This window comes from Brachyistius frenatus, unplaced genomic scaffold, assembly GCF_029030835.1.
Source record: "Brachyistius frenatus isolate BFR_SWC_R1_liver_20210118 unplaced genomic scaffold, ASM2903083v1 Contig_5, whole genome shotgun sequence".
Lineage (NCBI taxonomy): Eukaryota > Metazoa > Chordata > Actinopteri > Embiotocidae > Brachyistius > Brachyistius frenatus.
Window position 1 is genome coordinate 5,112,954 of NW_027210604.1, and position 20,000 is coordinate 5,132,953.

Genomic DNA, 20,000 nt, shown 5'->3' on the forward strand with positions numbered 1-20,000 from the left:
AAATCAAGTAATGCAGATTTTCCAGTTTCTTAAAAGTCTAAAAGTGTGCTTTGTCTTCTGGTTGTTAGCATTAATTCTAAATTTACATCATCTGACCCACACTTTTTTTTTTTTTTTTTAGAGGAGTTATTGTTATTAATGAATTAGACCGAATGACGAGATTCTGTCACAAGTTTATTGCAGGCCGTTAAATGTTGGTTGACATTTTTTAGCAAATGTTTCTCTTCCTTGTGAACTATAGATTTACCCGTTTGTTTACTTTGAGTTGCTGCTCCGCTGGTACTTTTTGAAAATCGGATTTCCTCAAGTAATTTCTTCTTTTGCAGTGTGCACTTTGGTAAAGTAGAAACAGCTGTTGTTCAGAAATTACAGATGTTCCGTGGCTCTGCGCTGAAAATGTTAACTTTAAACCGTCTCGGCTTTAGAAAGCTCGGTGCCTGAGTATTTTAACACATGCATTTCTTAGTTTTGACACAGCACAAACAGCCTGTAGAAGAAGGGGGGGGAAGGGGGATGAGGGAGGAAGGTCATACACCAGACCTTCAACACCGGTCCAGTGAATCACCACGTCACCAGATGACTTGGATAAACAAACTTCATTTTGCCAGGTGCAGATGGTTTAACTGTTGACAGTGTTTCAGCTGTAAATCCTCACAAAGCACACAAACAACAAAAATTCCCTATCGACCCCATCTTACACTAATTCTGCCTCAGTCCACTTCAATCACACTGCAGCGTCACCCCTCCGCTCCGGCGGGGTCACCCAGTGCAGGTGTTCTCGTTATCCAGATGTCATTCATAAAATAACTCCATTGTGCCAAGACCTGTCTGTGTCTTGTCAGCTGCCCTCGATTTACAGAGACGGAAGTATTTCTTGGAGTAATTGATGGGAATTATGTGTGCTAGCCAAGTGCCTGCGCTGCTTGCATGTTTTTGCTATCAAAAGATAAGAGGAGTCTTTATGATTTACAGAGAGCGTGGGAGTGAGCCTTCTCTCCAAAAAGACGTGCTTTTACTTTTCTGGCTTCTGTTAGGTAGACGTTCTGTGCAAATACAGTTTGAATTTACTAAATGAAAAGCCGGTTGTCTGAAACAATAGGGAGACTGGAATTTTTTTGTTGCCTAATACCGCTCAGATTGTTTAAGAGTTTGTGTGTATTTTTGTGGATCTTTCACCAGGGAACTACGTACGAAATAGCAGTGGTAGCTGAATTTAGCTTACAGACCGGAAACAAGTTCAACTGATTCATTTTGCTGTCACAAATGCAAATTTGTTTGCTGCTGTGGGCGAAGAAACAGCGTAAACAGAAGACGCAACACAGAAATTATGAGTATACAAGACAGCACTAGCTTGTAGTGCTGACGAGAGAGGCAGAGGGCAGTGTTCAGTACAAATGGAGCTAAAAGGTGAGAAGCCAATGGAAAAATCACTTGTAACATGTTTATCTTTCTTGGCCAAAGATGGAGATGGTGAGCCTCTGTGTTGACAGCAGAGGGTTTCGTTGAAATGTGTGATCTTTAGTCGCAGTGCTACAAAAAAAACAAAAAAACATAATATGTGCACTTTGCATAGGCTTCTGATCGTGTCCACCAAGTTGATTGCAACCAAAATAAATGGATGTTAACCGACGAGCACCTTTAGGACAAGGAGCCTTGAGGCCAGGGCAGACAAGCAACTGCAAACCTTTACAATTTCAGCTGAATCTTTTCATTATTTAAAGTCAGAATATCCTGCCACAGAATTCCCATCACCTTAGACAAACTGCAGTCAGCCGGAGCCTCCTGCTGTCAGCCTGACTTTCAGATGGGAGGTTCCCAGGATGTGGTGCGGATGTGGGTTGCATCCAAATAATATCTCCTTCTTCTTCTTCTTGTGTGTGTGTGTGTGTGTGTGTCTATGTGTGTGTGTGATTGGGGCAGGGGGAGGAGTGTTATCATTGAAGTGTGAGTCATCCTGACCCTCCCCTCCTCGCCCGGCACTGTATGTGGCATGTGTGTGCGTATAAGTTTTGTGGGTGTGCATTCATGTTCGTATGCGAGGTGAGCGAGGTGCGTTTCTGTTGAGTGGAGGTGTCGATGCTTCTAATGCCTTAAAATGGCACACATGTGCATACATGATGTGGTATTACACGTATGTGTCTTGGCCAATAGCGTGAGCATCCCTGTGGATTGTGTGTATGCGTGTGTGGCTGGTAAAGCTGTGGTGAGTCATCCATAGGCCAACATTGCCTGTTACCATGGGTCACACACAGCAGGTACCCCACCTCCCCATGTGCTTTCTTTTTTTTTTTTCCTTACCCACCTCTCTTCCTTATCCTCTTCTTCTTCCTCCTCCTCCTCCGTCTCCTCCTCTTCTTTTTCCTCTCTGACTCACACATGACTCCCCACCACCACCACCGATGACATCACCACCCCCTCCCTAACACTTTGTTGTGGTGAATCATACTGTACGTTGAGATTTTCTCAGCTCCTCTCTCTTCAGCCAGCCAGCCAGCAGGGTAAACCTAAATGTCACCCGTTCATTCACAAAATTGGACCCAAGTCGCTGGAGCGTTTGCTTCTGACGCCTGTGACCGCAGGTCGGTCACTTCAGTTATGGCATTCATTATAACTTACTGTATGCGATCAAAAAAGTCTTCTGATCATATCTCTCAGCCGTTTGTGCAAACACTGTGTTTCTGTTTTCCAAATCTTATATGACACTGTTCTTATTTAATCCGCCCATTGTGCTCATATTCCCTAAATTAATTCTCAGTTTGTTTGCAAGATTTTTTTTTAGTTCCAGTGGAATTTGCATTTTCTAAGTCACTCTGAATCACACAAAATACAATCAGGGGATTCCCAGGGGATTCAGACTATATTATTTATCTTTCAATATGGTTGCAGTGGTTAAATAGTAGTTCATGCTGCAAGTATATTACATTCTCTTTATTATTACTACCATTTTTTCCTGGCTGCTGTGACTTTGACTCGTATTGATCAGCTGTTTACAGCAAATGTAACATGATTCTTCTGTTGCATTTACTAAGAGATTAAATGTACAATAGAACGTGCTGACTGTGGCCCAGGAACCATTTACTGTTAATGTATGGTATCCATATTTTGTATCTTTATGGTGCCTCCATTTTATGTCATACAATCATCCATTGACAATAATGTCACGTCATCATATCTTTTCCTCTGGTTTTCTTGCTGGTTGGCACTATTTAGTCTCCAATGTGAAAAATGACCCTCGTTTCTCACTTTACTGCTCGTGCCCACAGACTGCTGACGAGCTCCGTCGTCTGCAGACATTTTTGAATATCATGAGACACAAATTCATTGCGTTGTCTGTCTTGTGTCGAGTCTGCGAATGCATGCACCATATCAGGCCCGGAGAGATGTAGTGATGCAGTGATGTCAGAGATGAGAGTGTGATGTCATCTGGCTTCTTTGTCTTCAAAGTATTTGCCTGTTGTCCACAAGGCTGTAGATTGTTGGTTGGAGGCTGTAATGATAATCGTCCAGCTGCTCCCCCTGCATGGTCCTATGAGCTATTGGAAATATTCTATTCTATTCTATTCTATTCTATTCTATTCTATTCTATTCTATTCTATGCAGTTTTAGATCGTAAACTGTCCATTTTCTTTGTTTTTGATACAACCGGACATCTTGACCATACTTTCTCTCAACAGTTAAATTACTGTAACAAATCAGTTGCTGTGAGCAATCTCGCTCATCTTTGACAGCACATGCCGTAACCATGGCAACAGTAAATCTCACACAACATTTAAACGTTTAAAACGAGTAAGTAATTGTTAAAACTAACTCGCTTCTGATCCAAAGATGGTCACTACACCTGGCAAGATACTCAGTTTATCTTAACTGCATTCTTTGGTAAGAAGTACTGAATCTCTGAATCACACGGCTTGTTTAATCATTGTTTTGAATTTTCATTGTAAGTCATTGTTCTGTATTATTGTACTCGACTGAGATGTATAATATTATTTTGGTGTGACAGTTTGTGTTCGTTCCGGCGCTGTGAATCCACCTGCCGTCTCCCTCTCCCGGCTTGCAGGGCTTTTTGTGAATGGAGGCTTGCTGTGCTATGACGGGAGGATGGATGAATGAGAAGGAGCGACGGGCAAATGAATGAGAGAGATGGAGGGATGCGTGCGGTGAGGGAGGGAGAGAGGGAGGGAGGGAGGGAGGGAGAGATGGAGGCTACGTCACATTACGTTTCCGCAGTGCATCAAGGGAACTAGTCTGTCTGTGACTCATACCGTCAGGATGGGGAGGGGAGGGGATAATGGAGAGGAGGAGGAAGAGACAGAGATAAAGAGGATGAGGAAGAGAAAGAGAGGGAGCGAGAGGGAAAGGAGGAGTCTAGTCTTTTTTTGTCCTACCTTTGGCTTTTTTTTTCTTTCCCACTGCTCCATCCCCCATCAGTGATGTAACACAGGTGACCTATTCATCGCAGGGAGGAAGCTCTCCTCTCCTCTCCTCTCCTCTCCTCTCCTCTCCTCTCCTCTCCTCTCCTCTCCTCTCCTCTCCTCTCCTCTCCTCTCCTCTCCTCTCCTCTCCTCTCCTCTCCTCTCCTCTCCTCTCCTCTCCTCTCCTCGCTCAGCTGACCGGCTGAATGCATGAATGAACAGGCCTCTCTCCTTTTAGTGCGGAGGGGGGAAGGGGGACGGGGGGGGGGGACACAGGAAGCCGTGAGGCAGACGCAGAGCAGGAGAAGAGGAAAGAATGAGTGATAAAGAAGAGGGAGAGCGAGAGAGTTCCCATGGCATCTGAGCAGATACACATTGGCTGCTGATCTCATCCTTTACGCGTGAAGCTGTTGCCATTGTCTGTCTGTTTGTGGGTGCGTGCGTGCAGGCGTACGTACCTATGTGCGTAGCGTGTGAATAGATGCAGCATTATTTCATTCAGAGAAATCCAAATGCATATTCTCGTCCTTTCGAACACAGACACCTCCTCCGCATGTCACCTTAACCTGCTGAACTATAGAAAATCTAGGCAAAGGAGAAATACAGCAACCGTCACACAATCAGTGTTTGGAATCTGCAGATTTTAAGTGATGAATAGGTATTTTCTCCTCACGTTACTAATAGATCAAGTACACGTTTTCTTTTGATTTTTGTCATATTTTTGAAATTGGATATTTATCCCTTCGACCCAGAAGACGCAACTCAAAGTAAATATCTTTATATTCAGGTGCAACACTCCATAGACTCCCATTCAACTTCTCTCATGAAATACCAAGTCAATACATTTTCCCACAAGTCACTATCGTGTCGTCAGCTAAAAATCACTCTTTTTCTAGATGTCCATCTGAAAATAATCTAAACATTAATTAGATAATAGTCTCAAAAAGGGGCATTTTTCGTGCCATGTCTGTTTGATTGACAGGCCTGGGGTGCAGTCAGGTTGGTGGGTGGGACGTAGTTTCCTCGGGTTCCCAGTCAGAATGAGTCAGATCCACCGCTTGCGCCGCCCAGCTCGTCCAAATATGGTCACTTCTGGCTCCAAAATAGCAAGATGTCGACGACTGAAATGCCGAACTCAAGGTTTCAGAATGGCAGTTCACAAACCGAAGGGTGACGTCACTGTTGGTTGCTGCTTGCCCTCAACTTAAATATTTCTGTTGCTCTGAAACAAATCAGTTTAAGTTTGCCCACTTTTGTTAGGCTTTAAACTGACCCAGAGATGAGATGTTTCTCAACCCATAGAAACCCATGAGACTCACCAAACCGTGACTGATTAATACTTTTTATTTCACCCCTGTATTTGTGCGTTTTTACTTTTTGTGGTAAAAGTTGAACATCTTATATTCTATCGAGTGACACCACTGGGCTTCGGCATTTAAACGAGTATAAGATATGTTGTCAGTCGAAGCCTGACCAGGAAGGCATCAACAAGTTAAATAGTTTGAAATAGATACATGGAAGTAACCATATAACCTAGCTTTTGTTCATGTCTATGAAAAGTATGCACAGTACTATAGCATGCATGTGTGTATATTATGTCCACACCTGTTGACTTTGCCATATAGACTGACTGTATGGGTTTGCGTGTATATATGTGCGCTTGCATGTGTGTGTGCATGTGTGTGTGCATGTGTGTGTGCATGCTCATTGCCAGTCATCAGACCCTGATTGTCTCTGCCTCCACCTTGTATGAGTCAGAGCTGCAGTACAGTGTGGGAGGGGCTGGGATTGGATATCCTGCTGGTGGCTCATCCACGCACACACACGCGCGCACACACACACACACACACACACACACACACACACACACGCACGCGCACACACACACTTTTGTATTATTATACTTGTGAGGGTCGTCAGTGATGGAGTACATTCTCAAACCTTTAGAAGGGAAGACCAGGTATCCACTATGGCGGTCCAAAAAAAAAAAAAAAAAATCCAACAAGTCCTCATTAAGATAGAACATACACAGTCACCTGAACACATAATATATATTCACACAACATACACATGCAGAAAGACAAACAGCGACAGTCACATATACAGTATGTCTGCACGTAACACAGATAAGCAGACACGCACACACATACACACATATAGACACACACACACACACACACACACACACACACACACACAGCATGCTGTCACATCCGGCCCTGCGCTCCACAGCGTGGCCTATAATTAGCTGCCTGCAAAGCTGACTGCCTAGAGATGAGATGAGCTAACCAGAAAGAGAAGGAGAGGAAGAAAAGGAGATGAGCTAACCACATGTAGGTAGATGCTGCTCCAACTGAGTGAGGAGGAAGAGGAGGATGGAGGAAGAAAAATGTTGAGAGGGAGGGAGAAATAACCAGATACAGGTGGAACTTCATAAAAGGGAGAGCCACATGTGATATAGAAGGAGAGAGATGCAGCACAGTCACAGGAATTTATCCAAAATATGTTACAGTGCTATGGGTGCACACAGTCTGAGTGTGGGTGGCCCCTGGGGGGGATTAAACACCAAACTCTGACACTGACACACACTCGTTCTCAACCCATTCAGCTGTACAAGACATCCAAATATGGCATTGGAGGTGTGTATATGTGTGTGTGTGTGTGTGCGTGCGTGCGTGCGTGCGTGCGTGCGTGCGTCTTCCTCTGCACATACTCGACTGGAGCATTTTTTATGAATGGGGCTCCGGCAGCCAGCGCGATAAAGTATGTCACAGCACTATAATGAGAGCTGCGATGGTCTCTTAAGTAGCACGATTTCATCTGTATAACAAAAGCAGGCTCGAGACTCGGCTGTGAATGAATGAGTCAGGATCGACGTAACCCGGCTACATGGGCGGGGGGTGGGGTTGGGGTGGTGGGGGGGGGGGACGAAGGAGAGAGGGAGGGCTTTGTGTATGACTCATACTCTCTCCTCTCTCATTGTCACTCCACTGCAGTAGCATTGGAGGACTTCTGGCCTGCTTGTGGGCTCTCCCTCCTTTATCTCCATCTCCCTGTCTGCCTCTCCATTTGCTCCACAGCCTCACATCTCTCTCTGCTCTGATGCAGGTAAAGAGGGAGCTTTTAACCTACTGGCACCAATGGTCAGTCAGTACAAACTCACGGCGTGCAGCAAAACATTATCAGAGCCCGCAGAACTTTGTTTCAGATTCAAGGAGAGATCTCAAAGTTTCAATAGATGCTAAATGTTTAATTTGGTGTCATTTTTGGGGAAATTGGCAGAGTTCATTTGAGCCTTACCATGTGCTGAAAATAGGGGAAACATATATGCTCAAGTATGGCATCCTGTTGGAATTGATGATCTTTCGCTGTTAATATTTTCTTCCTAACTCGAGTCATGATGCAACTGATTCGATAACTTTGTGTGTTCATTTAGAAAACCTTTGGTCTGACTCGGCATCTATCCAATTTTCTGATTTGTAATCCCTCTCACTAAATTTGTTGTCTGTTTCATGACTACTTCCACTAAGAGCTTGAAAGACAATCTGTGTTTAGCTTGTTGTATTGCTGTGCGCTGTCATACCGTATACAGTGAGTGCAGAAGACGCAGATCGTGAAACTTAAAGTAAAATCCAACGCTGCCACTGTTCTCTTTCGATTGAAGCTTCTGTAACATTCAAGATCGTAGCATCACATGACATAATCGCTGAGTTATTAAAATAAAAAAGTTTCATCCGAACCTCTTGCCGTTTGTAGCCGTCTGTTCAAAACCGCCGAGCATAGCTGTGAGGAAATCATTTTGTTGTGATTTTCTACTCACTTAAATGTGCTGCTCAATCCAGCATCTTTCCAATGCTATTATTTTGGTTTTAAATTATGATGATAATAATAATAATAATAATAGTTATTATTATTATTATTATAATAGCGTTGAGTCAGGACTGTTCTTTTAAATTTTATTCAAGAAGGCAGATTGAATACAAAGAAAAGCCAGACACAGCGTGGAGCGCAGCATGACATGGGGAAAGACTGTGGCTCGGCGCAGATCTGTTGTTTTTTCCTGCAGCTACAATATTGGTCTGATTACTTAGTTTGCACAACAATGGAGCAGATAATATAGTTACACAATCACAGAGTAATGGAAAGTAATAATAAAAAAAAAAGCAGAAACTTGAGCTTTTACTAAAAACTCCAGAAGATATAATAACAGCAAGAGACTTCGGAAGATGAACAAACCAAACGTTGGACTTTGATCAGATAAAGTGACGTGATCCCTGATGATTAGTAATGATGATGATGACAAATATGAATGAAGATGATGACTACAAGATGTAAAGTCAAAAAGTCTCCTTTCTTGACAGAGGATGGAGAGACCCGTTGAAGTGAGAGGGAGATGCATTTTACATGACGGAAATACCTCCTGGAAGCTCACCGGTGGTGGCAAGGGTGGTGGGCCTTTACTTGCTCATGCATGTGAGGTGCGTTCATTATTATTCCATGCCTTCCTCGGCCTGACTAATGGGTGCACTGGGCCCCGTGCTTTCATGCTGGGCTGGAGGAGGCATGGAAATAAGATACAGAGTGTGTGAGTCAGTCAGCGGTCATTATAAATTAACAAACAACCAGTCACCTGCAGACTGTGTGCAACCACAACTGCATATCTTTAAGGAGAACTTTGAAAGCTCTGTGTTCTCACGTTCAGTCTGATGACGCTCTTATTGTGTTCCCAGTTGAAAAAAAAAAAAAAAAAGAATGTGCAGGGATTCCAATTATTAGCTATGAGGGAATTGCTTTAATACTATCAATATAGAGTCAAAATATGCAGAGCGCTGTATTTTGTTTCAATGCATCAGTGTTTTGGTGACGTCTCTCCTGGAAGCTATTTTTTGTTTTTTAAACATTTGTTTTTTATGTAAACAGTATTTTAAATGCAATCTTTTCAAGTGCTCTATGATTTAAAACATATTGTATGTTAAATAGACATTTTAAAAAGGCTCCACAGCAAAGAACAATATCCCCGAAGAGCAGTGTACTGCATGTGCTAGTACGTTCTGTCATGCCAAATCTTCCAACCATGACCCAACGCAGGCATATTTACAGCAATGTTGAAACCAATAGATAAAATGAAATATGACTATTCTGCGGCCATGATTCAAACTGGAGAAGAAGTGTTCCCCCCCAGTGATAACTTTCTCCATATATACTCTGTTCTCGCTGTGCATCGCTCCCACACAGCCACATAGAAGATTACATCACTCAGGATTTGTCTGGAAATTCTTCATAATTTGCGCAGAGCTTCGGAAACTTCATTTAAGAAGCATCGTCTAACTCTGCTAAATAAAAAGCAGATTTCTCAGGCTGGTTTTGTGCCATATATCAGACCCCAGTGATTAATGATTAGTACTCCACTTTATAGTTCCTGTGTGCCACTTTCTATCAGGCTCCCTTATTATTTTACCTCCCCACTCGTTTTGACACGTTCCCCTTCCAGTCCAAGAGACACGACGTGTAAAGAGCTCCCTAGAAATGGAGCCTGAATACTCAGAGTGAACCAAAAAGAAAAGCTCAGAGCTAATCTTTGTTCTCATAGATCAACCTACTACTTTCGAGTGATATTTTTTAGAGTATTTCCTAACATGGTTTCTCCATGAAAGCATTGCCTTTCTTGAAAATACTCCTGACAAAATTAGATTTCTGTTTCTTGGCAGACTAATCCCGAGCGCATGTGCCTGCAGCTAGTGCTGTGCTGTGCAAAAAGGTCAGCATGAAACTAATCTCACGTTTAGCCCCTAATTTTAGATGAATTGCAAGATTTTTCTGGCTTCAATAAATGTAATATTTTTTGGATAATGAGACTTTTTACGGTAGTTACATCAAACATACAAAAAAAATATGTTTTGAGGCAGTTCATAAAATAGAATTTCATGTGTATGATACAGTTTTAATGATACATTAGTGTGTTGAATAACTTAATTAATAGTGATTGATTGTGAATGGCACCTTACACTGGAGGCATTATGTGGCATTAGTAAAGAAATGTAGCTGCTAACAGCTAAAAAAAAAAAGAAAGAAAAGTTGTCCATTGGAGAAAACAAAGAAGTGCTTTACCAGGATTTTGTAGTGGTAGATGTATACATTTTGCATTAGTTCATATTTTTTAAAAAGTAAGAGCACCGAGGTGTAATTTCGACTTCACCACAAAGGGTTGACTTTTCCTAAATAGGTGCTACTTTTATGAGCAGACAGGTCAGCTGCTGACAGATGTGAGGTGTCACAGGAACAGCGAGTCATTGTGAAGCAATGACCAGAGGAAGCGAGGAAGAGGAGAGGAGAGGTAATGAAGGTGTAATTTGCTAACCATCTGTGAGGTGCCTGGTTGCCCCCGGGGTTTCCTCTTCTCCGGAACTTCCCCTCCGCAGGGGCACAGGTGCTGGAGAGAAGAGGAGGAGGAGGAGGAGGAGGAGGAGGAGGAGGAGGAGGAGGAGGAGAGGGCGACTGGTGAAGAGGGAAGGGAGGGGGAAAGTAGAAAACGTAAGGGAATGAAAAAAAAAACAAAGACGGGAGGCAGATGAGGTGGGTAGACGGCTCAATCGGACAAAGCAGCAAAAGTAAGAGGGATGAAATAAGGATGGGAATCAAAGAATGCAAAAAAAACCCCAAACAGGCAAAATCATGCCGGGATTATCTGGGGAAGAAGAAGATACAGCGTAGAGTTGAGGGCGCCCTTTGGTGCTTCAGGGGTTTAAGCTTTCATGCCTGCCTCTGTTACATGCCTCTGTTCCCAACTTCCCAAAAGGCATTAATACATGTTCATGTATTCTCTAATGAGGTAGAAGTACCTTTCAAAAATCTTTCAAAAATCCAAGAGCAGCCATGGTGGTGAAAGCACAAGAGAGAGCATTTTAACCATTCAACAGAAAGAACAGTTTCCTTTGCATGAAATCCTTCTCCCTTCACCTCCTACTATCTAACCGTCAGCTCTTCTATAACTCATCACCATCATTTCCCACCTCTCCTCTGCATCCCATCCCACAACAACCATCATCCCCTCAGATAATCAATAGCCCTTCTTATAAAGTTACATTTTTCAAACTAAAAGAGGAAAAAATATCTAGTAAAGGTTGCTTTTGGTTTTAACATAAAATTATTTTCTTTAAACATCATGGGAAACCTGACTATAATTGTTCCCATGCTAAACATGTTAAAACTAACAAAGCCTACTGAAACTCAAAACTCAGCTAACATCAACAAACTGACAGGAAACTGTTCCAATTTAATGTGAAGCGAGTTTCACCTCATTTAGCATGTTGATTTTTAGTCACCACAACAATGCGCTGACTTCCTTTTGGATCTTTAAATTCTCAAATTGTCATACAAATAATATCATCCACTCCAGACGGAAGTTCACCTCAGCTCACGCCACCTACAGTAGATCTCCGAGACAGAGCCTCAACAGAGCCTACGCAAAGTTCGACAAAATTATCTTCCAAGTACCCTTGAATCTGCTCTCATCCTTCCTGCCCCGTAACCCCCATCTCACCCTGTAAAGTCCTCACTTCCCCTTGAACATGCAGGCTGGTGGAGGTGGAGGTGGTGGTGGCTGGGCTCCTTCCTGCTTTGAAGCGCTCCAGTCAGCCGTGCTACCTCTGGCTGCCTCTCTCTGAGGGTCATATAATGGCTTTAAGACGCCCTAGCTTCCTCCATAATGACTGCTTCCTCTGCTCTTGTCCTGGCTGGCTGGATGTGTGGGTGGCTGGCTGGCCACCTGACAGGCTGACCAATGCTCTGCTCACATCTGCAGTATTACTATAAAACTGCACCAGTCCGTAGTTTGTATCTTGTTTCATACGTTATGCAGGTAGTTCACTCTAGATTTTGTTGGAAGTTTTCTCTATCAGTCCTGTGCAAAGGTCCCGTAATCAAGGAGCGATCGAGTGGTCAAAATTAAAAGGAAAAGTGTCCACCTTTTCCCCCCCTGTTGCCTTGCTTGTGTAGCTCTGTCGTAACTATTTTTTTTGGTGCCTCATGCTGTTTGGAAATGCTTGCTTGCAGTTTATTTAACTAGTAAATGTGAACTGTTGTCCTGCTGGTTAACTGTTGTGATGGATGGTTGCTTTACTGCAAGGCTCTTTGACTGACTGGATGATTAAAAGCTGGCTCCTTAAGTAGCTGACTTATTGGCTGAGGAATGCAGCAGGTGGTTCAAAATCTGAATGGGTTTTGCGGCCGTGTGTGTGTGCGTGCGTGTGTGTTTAGGTTTATGTGTGCGGGTGCGTGCCTGAGTGCATGTTTTTTCCCATGGTTGAAGCCATTGAGCTTGTCTGCAGGCCCTCAGATTTCTTCTCTAATCTGGCATGTTTCACATTCCCAATTTCCTCTGCTGATGCATGACTCCTCCGCTCTGTGTTCAACCAGAGACTGTAGAGAGGGCAGAATGACAACGCTTCCTCTTTCCTGTATCTATAAATGCTGCTGTAGTGAAATCATTTCCCCTTGGGGATTAATAATCAATCAATCAATCAATCAATCAATCAATCAATCAATCAATCAATCAATCAATCAATCAATCAATCAATCAATCAATCAATCAATCTATCTATCTATCTATCTATCTATCTATCTATCTATCTATCTATCTATCTATCTATCTATCTATCTATCTATCTATCTATCTATCTATCTATCTATCTATCTATCTATCTATCTATCTATCTATCTATCTATCTATCTATCTCGTGAATCTCATCCATTTGTCTGTTTATAGTCTGTTATCCTGTTTTCTATTACCTCCTGTTCGTCCATCTGACTGCACGTCTCTCTGTCATTGTCGTCTCTTTTCTCCCACAGTCAAATCTATCATACACACAAACACATAAATACCTGCCTAATCAGGTCTGTGATTCGCCTGTGCTTGGCACGCCCACCGCCTCCCAAGCACTTGTGTCTGAAAATTGTTTCAGCAAAACAGATATGTACTTATGTAATAGTAATTTCCAGGAGACACATGAAAAAAAAAAAGAAGAAAAAAAAAAAAAAAGTGGCCTGGTTGTGGCAACGTGGAAGCTGGAAACCACTCGCGTTGGTGCGCACTCACATGCACACACTCGATCATTAGGTAAACAAAGGGCAGCGGAAGCTCGGGAACACTCTATCAGCAGGCTATCTACAGTACTGTTGACTCTACCGTCACTTATCTGTTACATGAACTCTACACTTTCACATAAACATGCTCTGTGTGTGTGTGTGTGTGTGTGTGTGTGTGTGTGTGTGTGTGTGTGCGCACGTGTGTGCGTGTGTGTGTGTAAACTGCTCAGGTTAAGAGGAAACAACGAGACGGGAATGCGCCAATCACTGTTGGCTTCACTGTGTTCGTGACACAAATTGTCATTCATTTTCCTTATTAGACACTGTTCATTTTGGCAGTGATCTCAGCAGTGATGCAACAAACGGACACTCACTGCTAAATTCGTTTAACATTTCCAAACTTGTGTGTTTGAACAGAACCGTCTTGGGTTCACCTGGCATTAGCACGAGTAATGCTACTTGGTCTCTCCACGAAAGAGCCAACAATATTCGAGAAACGTACCCATTCCTTATGGTGACGACACGAAAGATATTTGACCTCAACATTACATCCACATTGTTTGACTCATATTCCGCCATTCACTTTCCTTTTTTTTTTTTTTAAAAAATTTAATTTTTTTTTTTTATATAAAACTTGGGTGCTGCATGTTCATGCTCATAGTGTTTCTCAGCTGTTGTTTGCCACATCGTGTAATTCCTTTTGTAAATTTAAATTTTTTTTTGTTGATAATTAAAATGTACAAGCAGCTTAAAATTCTCCTGAAAACAAAACGTGACATATCTAGCTTGGTTGAATTTTACTGAGAAACTTCTTATCAGTTGCTCAATTGCTTGTTTGTGAAGTGATATGCCAGAAAGGGATGACATCCAGTTCTTTCAAGGATATCCCAACGGGAACCCAAACTCACCGGAATTTACTGGATGCTTGCAACACATACTACGTCAACTTTTCTCAGGACGGTGGGTCATCGGCACGCCACAATGTAGTCGTAGGTTAAGTTGGGTACATACTGTGTAGAATGAATGCAATCAATACACAATCTGTATCACAGTCTGGTCCCACATCAATTCAGAAGAGAAGAACTCACTGTAAATTTCTTGCTAAATATCACATGTATAAACCCAAGTTCACCTGTAAACATCTGCTTTATCAAAAGTGAAAACAAACCAAAAAAAAATCTCCCGACAAGATAACCTCATCTTTTTCTTTATTCTATTTTCATTTGCCTCTCTACTTCTGTCCTTCTCTCCCTTTTCAAACCCCCTTCTCTCTCTCTGTCCTCTGCTCCATGCTAAATGAGAACCAGACTTTCAGCAGACCTAATCAAGATGTCCTCAGCTGAATGAGCCTTATTATGGGATGGGTAAACAGAGAGTTCCGATGTTGCCGGGGGATAAAGTCCCGGGACAAACCAGGGTTGATTGAGAGCAACGATACTGACATCGCACAGTGAACACTGGTCAATTACAACTACCGTTGGTTGATGTCTGAGGAAGAGGAGATTTAGTTTAAGGTCCTGACCATTAGTAAATGGGTTACCACAACAGTTGGCATAAACACTATTGCACAGACATCTACTTTATAGTAATTATTACCATGTTATGATCAAATTATTGTATTATATACCTCAAAACAGTTTCATTTCTGGTATGTGTGTACAATCTGAACCCAAACCAAAGTCCAAATTTCCCAACATCTACCGTCATAGGTTGTGTGGTCCCTTTGAGATATAGAGTATATTGTAGATATTTCTCTCAAAAATGTACCAAGTCAAAATAAAAAACCATGTTCCTTTGTACACAGAAATAACAGTTCGTGATAAAATATAAAACATGACCTTGGGACCTTGATCCACAAGCAAATAATGTTTGACTTCTTGTAAAGTGCTTGTTAAAAAAAAGAAAAACAACTTCTATTTTTACTCTCTAAAACTCTCAGTTATTTCAAGAGTTTGTGGATTTGTGGAGGGCCAGAGTTTCCTGTGGATTGCAGATTTGAGTGGTCCTGCTGTAAACTCTAACCTGTGCTTGTTTTACCCTTAATGACGAGGGCCCATTCAGACTAACACTCTGTACATAAAGCACAGCCATAAAAAGCTGCATGTTCACGCTGCTCTTGAGTGTGAATGGATCAGATTCTTCACTGAGGATGTCTAATCCCAAACATCCACTCAAGGCGTTCAATATCCAAACTTTCTTTGCCTGGAGATAACATTTTCCTATACAGATATAAAATAATAATAAAAAAAAAAAAACCAGTTCAGTCTGTGAGTCACGAAGCAAGCTACTAACTGTCCCTTGGGGGTATCAAAACATTTATATATACATTTTTACCTATAACTGTAATAGCCTACCTTTTATATTCATGCCTGGAAGAATCTTTTTAAAATATTTTGGACATCCTGAATGTGGATCCTACGATTTCTTAACCTCGCCTGCCTTGCTACTTTTATTGCAGTGGTTCGTGCCCTCATTGGACTCTGCTCGTGTGCTAATAGAGACACTACAGATTAATGTAAGTAGCTCGCTATCCAGCTGGTTTAATACACTTTTCTTTCTTACCCTCAGAGTTCATGAATTAGATTGTGTAAAGTGTCCACAGACGAATGCCGGTGTCAGCTATTTTCAAAGTTTTACCTTGAGTTACAGTTTATCTGACAAATGTCAGCAACCCCTTTTTTTTTTCCCCCCCCCCAATGTTGGCTCGGCACAGAGGCAGCTATAAAATCTAATTTATTATCTAATTTTAACTAACACTGGTATGTATTCATGAATGTTAAGACAATGAAGGATTGTAGATGCACGCTTTGACATAAAATAGACTTTATTGTTTCATTTTAAATGAGTTTGTATGTTCTATAATGTTTTGTCTTTTCAATATTGGCACAAGGAGGAAAGTCCAGGAGAGTCAACCCCAACCTCCGCGGCCGATTTTTTTTTTTTAAAGATAAGACTGATTTGATCATTGAGCTACTTTAAAGATTGAAACGTTTGCCACGCTACTACTTAAAGTCATCAACTATCCAGAAGCTTTATTAGCTTTTTTTCTTTCCTTCACAATAGTGTAAATTAAAAAATCAAACTCATATCCTACTGGATCTTTTTCATGGGAGCCTTCCTTTTCACTTCTGCAAAAGTGTGATACGTTCCCCATGGGACAGACTGAAGACATTAGGTTAAATGAGCGAGATACTGTCAAGATTGTAAGACTTCAGATCACTGAAGCACGCGCCTGTATTGTACTGGGTCCTCTTTACGACCTGGAGAAATATATGTTCCTGGAATGCATTCAATTCAATTCAATTTTATTTATATAGCGCCAAATCACAACATAGGTTATTTCATGGCACTTAACACATTAACGTCCTTACAGCAAGACGTTACAATATTATACAGAGAAACCCAACAATTCAACAATTCCCACATAAGCAAGGAGGGAAAAAACTCCTCTTTAAGGGAGAAAAACCTCCAACAGAGGGAAGGAAAAACTCCCTCTTAACAGGAAGAAACCTCCGACAGAACCAGGCTCAGAGGTGGGTGGCCATCTGCCTCGACCGGTTGGGGTGAGAGGAGAGCAGAGAGAGAAAAGGACAGCATAGAGATAGAAGAGAAGAACCGTTGGTGGAGATGACAAGCGCAGGGCAGAGACATGCAGCTCCATGACGGGACATCTGCAATAGAAAGAAGAGAAACTACACGAGCGAAGGAACTAAATGGAGACAACACAATAATTTACCCTTTGTTTTTATTGATACGTGTTGTCAATCTACTTCAAATGGAATACTTAATGTAGTAATGTGACTTAAAATGCAAAAACTTCCAACAGTGTAAGTTAAAAGGTGATTTAAAACTGTGATTTCTTGTACCGCCATGCACAACCCCCCTCTCCCTCCCACACACATCTATCTTGCACCAATGTACAATAAAACAAACCGCAGAAATCATTTTTCCATTCAGTCGACGCGGGTCTGGAGCTTAGACCTACCAGCCCGACTCTGCTGAAGTAACAATTAGTTTAAAAAAAAAAAATAAAAACTACGTTCCCTGATGTGGCCCCTCTGTTGACTGCAGCCTAACTGGTAGTCAAACAGAAAACCCTTATCATAGGTAAACACTAAGTGGCCACTCAGCCATCCGGCTACACAGATAGGCAGTGAGAGATAAACATCTCTGTATCACCACGCAGAGCTGCGTTCAAATCAAATTTCCGCTTTCCGATTTGGAGGCTTGTTTATATCCAAAAGCATCTGGAATATTAACATGCCCTTGAAAGAATTTCCTGGCACGCCTCATGCAGTGACCACATGCGTGTTTGTATGTTATATTAGTGCAAGTGTGTGCATGTGTTGCAGGCTATGTCACAGTGCATGTATGTGTGTGTTTTCCTTCGTGAACGTATTTGTGAAAATGTTCCTGTTTTGTGTGTGGAACTATATTTGTTTCAATATTTTACTACTTGTGTAAAAATTGGAACACCCTTAAATATGAGGATGCTTGAAAACCAGTTAGGACTTATCTACAGTTTGTAATTTTTGACTCTTGTTTAAAATGTCTACTTTTTATTTGAAGTTGTTTTCTCCTGCAAGGATAAGGCTCTTGTATTTAAAAAAAAAATATTTTTTATACTATTAGAAAGTCTCACAACAAAAGTTTTGGGGGGAAAAAGCTTTAAAAAAAACCAAAACCTAGATTTTTATCTTAAACATAGCTCAGTAAACAGCTGTTCACACTATTGTTCAGCAAACGTCACTCAAAATGAGTAGACAGTCGGAACTATTTTCAGGAGCGCGTCAACACACATTCTGTGCACATGGTGAGTATTTATACCATCGTAACGATGCATGTGGGATTGATTCAAAATAAATGACTGTACCCATGTTGAGTTTGATGTAGGAAGATGTTACCCAGTGCAACTGTGTGGCTCACTGATGTGTTTTTAATAGTTTTTGGACAACATTGGAGGACTGTAAAACAGAGGAATAAGCTATATCAAGCTCTGGCGACACAGTCAGATCAATTAATTGCTGGTATTGATGTTTTTAAGACAAATATAGAACACCACCAGCTTTGTCCCCCAGAGTAAAGCCTTTTTAGGTACTTATTTTGATTCTTGTATGGCTCTGGCATAGATTATGAATAACATGTGCTATATTATGTCCTCATAACTCAAATTGCCATAACTCATGTTACTTTACATGAAGCTCTGTTTGAATACAATCTTCTGGGACATCTTTTTTAGGCGTGTGTGTTGCAACACAAATCCGATTCCTTATAATGAACGTGACACCAGAGGAGACTGGAGAGAGGGATGTTGTAAAAAAAAAAAAAAAATCTAAAAACAACTCCCTGCATGCTTATTTTGCTCTTGTTTTCCTGCAGCACACCAGTTTTTCATTTTAGGGAGGGATGGAGGAATGGCGCGAGGAGAGGAAGGCAGGCTGGAGTGCGTAGCGCTGACAGTATTTATAGCCCAGCGTTCTGACCAAAATTATCAGTGTACCACAAAATAACTTCCTCTGGCCTCACCGCTAAATAACAGGAAGCCTTCAATTGTGCTTATTTATTAATTTTAACGCACACACATGCGCTGACGCAGATATGCACAGTTGCTGAAATGCACTCACAGAAGCAACACATGAAAACATACGCTTGAGTGCACACATCCACGTACGCACACGTATGTAGTGAGGGGTGTGCTGTCTTTATAAATAGAGCAGCTCCTGGAGCGCTGCGGAGTCGGCTGTATAAACTTCCTCCACTTTTTAAGAGTTGACTTTTCTTTGTACTCGCAGACTCGCTCTCTTTCTGTCCTTTCCGTCTGTCCCTCGCTGTCCGCTGCTCTCGTGCGGATGGACACAACTGAGTCTGAGCACATGTGAAAACGCACACAAACACGCACACACTCCCAAAGTCTGGCCTCCATTAGAGAGCCATTCAGTGGAGTTTGGGGTCAAAGGTGAGAGTGTGTTAATGGGTGACATGGGGGGTCTTTTCTGCTTGAATGACCATCACTGCCATGTACACACACACACACACACACACACGCACACACACACACACACACACACACACACACACACACACACACACACACACACACACACACACACACACACACACACACACACACACACACACAGGGATACATTTACATAAAACCACAAATATATTAAAATTTCACTTAATCTCTCTTTCTTTTCCACCATCACCTCTTCCTGTCTCTCCTGTCCTTCTCTCTCTCTCTCTCTCTCTCTCTCTCTCTCTCTCTCTCTCTCTCTCTCTCTCTCTCTCTCTGTGTGTTGTGCTTTTGGGTCTGTAAATCACAGGTTGGATGTTTCAACACACCGCAAAATACAATTGCAGACGCTGCACCTGGTAGACATGTTAGTGAGCATGTGCACATGTGCAGCTGTACATGTGATAATGCATGAACGCAAGAAGATTTTCAACCAACTCGTGCTGCATTCGTGGCATGTCGGGTGGAACTGGGAGAACAGAGGCCCC

General features: G+C 42.0%; 2 protein-coding genes across 2 annotated transcripts in view; one reads left to right on the top strand and one right to left on the bottom strand.

Moving 5' to 3' along the window:
* septin8a (septin 8a) overlaps nucleotides 1–20,000 on the bottom strand; it is a 251,550-nt gene that overhangs the window by 156,932 nt on the left and 74,618 nt on the right. The gene's annotated exons all lie outside the window — the stretch shown is intronic.
* The window catches only part of kctd16b (potassium channel tetramerization domain containing 16b), a 404,485-nt gene that overhangs the window by 22,580 nt on the left and 361,905 nt on the right, over nucleotides 1–20,000 (top strand). The window lies entirely within an intron of this gene.